At 42.9% G+C, this 2,882-nt stretch overlaps 1 long non-coding RNA gene across 1 annotated transcript; it reads right to left on the reverse strand.

The window, feature by feature from the left end:
• Window positions 1-316: 316 nt before the first annotated feature.
• LOC138113400 (uncharacterized) lies at window positions 317-2,882 on the reverse strand. The gene is made up of 3 exons (XR_011152140.1): window positions 2,827-2,882; window positions 2,488-2,598; window positions 317-1,287 (listed from the first exon to the last, which is right to left on the reverse strand). It is a non-coding gene; the product is annotated as an uncharacterized lncRNA (long non-coding RNA).

The raw sequence follows: 2,882 nt of genomic DNA on the forward strand, positions 1-2,882 counted from the left end.
TATGGCATTTTCAGACACACCAGCCAAAGACCTGTGCAGGCTTATTTTATTTAATGGGTACTTTTATATATCCTTTTAATCAAATATTTGGCTGCTGCAATCATCTTGACTAATGAATGTGAGCAAGACCCCTCTGTGTTCAATGCCTGGGTCCTTCTCTTCATTTCACACCCACATCACACCATTCCTCCCCTAATATAGGGACACAGGTACAAGGAATCTTGTCAGAATCTAATTGATTATTTCTAAGCATTACTGGAATCTATTTCTTCCTCTTGAACTAGAATCTGAAATAGTGAATTATTGCCCTATAAGGTAGACTACCTAAATAATTAAACCCGTGACCATGTTGCTACTTTAAATACAGTATTTTTAAAAACTATTGAAAAAGGCCCACTTCCCAAAATCATTTTTCAAATCTTACTTTATTTTAAAGCACAGCCCTCATAAAAAATACCTCTGAAGGCAAGCACTAAACATATTTCTAAGCTGTCCTAGAGTTACTTGGGCTGATTTACCAATGTCTGTGCAGTACAGATAATGAAGGCAAACACTGCAGTGACAGAGGGAGGCCAGACAGTGTAAGGTCCTGCTTTGGAAAATCACATCCCAAGTAGCAGCCGCTGCCCCAGAAGAGCTCCCAGTAATTACAGCCCCACAAGGAGCATAATGGGATGCAATACAGAGCAGTTTGTGAAGTTCAAAGTACACCTGTGGTACATCCCAATTCTACAAACAACTATGGCAAACATTATATAGCTTTCCTTTGGGGACTAGTGAAAATTATACACACAGCAACTAGAAATCTATTAAGCCATTCAGCAGGTAATAATTCCTGCCAAATCAGGCAGTAATGTTAGCTGCTTATTAGCTGTATTAGATACCCGCAGACAGAAGGCATCCGGCACCGTTCTGTGGCACAGCATTAGCCCTTGATTTGTTTCAGGCCACTGGTATTTGTCACCCACCCCCTCAGGAAGCCAAAGCCACCACCTGGCATCAGTTAGCTGGAGGCTTCCCTCTGTAAATTGATCTTTGTGAATTAAGGCAGCAGAAGCTGTGGGCTGAATTACACCCAGCTGTGTGCGGGGCTGTTTTAAGAGGAGATTGTATTTTTAACTCAGGTGAGCCCAGAAAGGGATGAGCAAGTTTTGCTGCTGCAGTAAGTCATACTCCAAAGGGTTAGTGATCTTCTCCAAAACACAGCTGCATGCAGACCAAGAGCTCTAGCAGCAGTATTAGCACTTGTATCCAACATCAGACTTAACAATCAAATGATCAATGCTCCTGCAAGAAAAGAGGAGAGAGAAAATGCATCAACAGATCTTTTATAGGCATAAAGTGTAAGAATTAGATTCCAGTAAGTTATGTGACTCCTTGACCAATTATTGGATAGTAATCTTGGAGAGCAATCTAATTTAAATTTCTATTTGCTGTTATTATATTACAGCCACTAAGAGCAAGAGCCTGTCAGTCCTTCCCCTCCTTTTTCCCTGATTGCCTTCACCCTTTTACTGTGGAGCTGCTTATCCAAGACTCCATCTGGAGCATGCAGGCAGTAACCCCCAGGGCAAAGGGCCCCTTACTGCAGGGGTACCATCCCCACTCATGTATAAAGAGCTCAGGCACCTCAGTGCCATAAGTGATACACTCCTCCATTGTGTAATTTATTTTAAAACCACATCAGATTTTAATTATCACATTGTTTCCATGTAATACCTAAAAGTCATGGCAGAGGGGCACTATAGAAAAAATGTTATGCAGCAAGTCTCTCAAGATGTAAAGACCTGGGTGTTAAATGATCTTTCCCATCACATCTTAATTTTTTTTAAAATGAAAAGGGCAGATTTGGAGTTATCTGAGCCACTTCTACCTAAAACCTAATATACATGACAGCTTCACAGTGTGTGGTCCAGCTGTGAATGAGTGAAATGCCTTTTCAATACCACCTGTGCACATCAATATAAAGACAATATTGAAAAATCTCTTGTGTTTACCAAGTTAATGTGCACCTTTTACGTGTTCACTCAAGCCAGTGTGCTGGGTCAGTGACAAGCCAAAGCTGTTAAAGCAAATACAAATAGTATAAAAACTGAATTGAGTTTTTCTGTATCTTTGCAGTTGCCTCTCATTTTATATTCTTTGCCTCCTTTTTTACGCCCTGTGTGAATTTGAGCACCATCCCCCTGCTGAAAGGCTGACACTTCCAGTTATAACTTCACTGCAGTGGGAAAGCCCCAGGAAGATGACTCTGGATGCTGCTGCCAAAGCCTGGGTGAGGGGTGCAAGGTGATGGAAGTCACCAGGCTGGGCTGGTGGTGCCGCAGTGCTGTCCAAAAGCTCCAGGCATGTGGTTTGAAGCAAGGAGACTCCCGGCCCTGCAGTTCCTTCCTTCTGCTTTCTCAGCAGGGATTGATTGTTTATTATGTATTGGAAAAGTGCCTTTCCTGATCTACCACCCCAGAGGAGCCCCTGTACCTTCATTACCTTCCTCTTTAGGTCTGGACATTTGTCCTGCCTCAGGGAATTCCCAGTGCCCCTCCCTTCTCCTCTGCTGCTCAAACACACCAGAAACAACATCTTGAAGTTATCCCTATGCTGAACAAAGGAAAAAAAACCCAAATGGTATTTGATGCAAATCAGGGCTTAAAGGCAGAGAGGCAAAATAAATCCTGCCTTGTCATTAATACTCATGAAGAGTGAAATATTTTTTCCTTTGGGAAAGATAGCAAACAAAGCAACAGAGTGATTTTCATCACTTTCTGGCTTTGGCCACAGCAGCAGGTGGGCAGGGACCACACATCTGAGGAGACTTAGGGGACTCACTGCAGCCCTACATCACATGGTCCTGCAGCAGCAGCACCTCCTCCCCCAGGATCAGG

Source organism: Aphelocoma coerulescens, chromosome 7 (assembly GCF_041296385.1).
Source record: "Aphelocoma coerulescens isolate FSJ_1873_10779 chromosome 7, UR_Acoe_1.0, whole genome shotgun sequence".
NCBI classification, from domain to species: domain Eukaryota; kingdom Metazoa; phylum Chordata; class Aves; order Passeriformes; family Corvidae; genus Aphelocoma; species Aphelocoma coerulescens.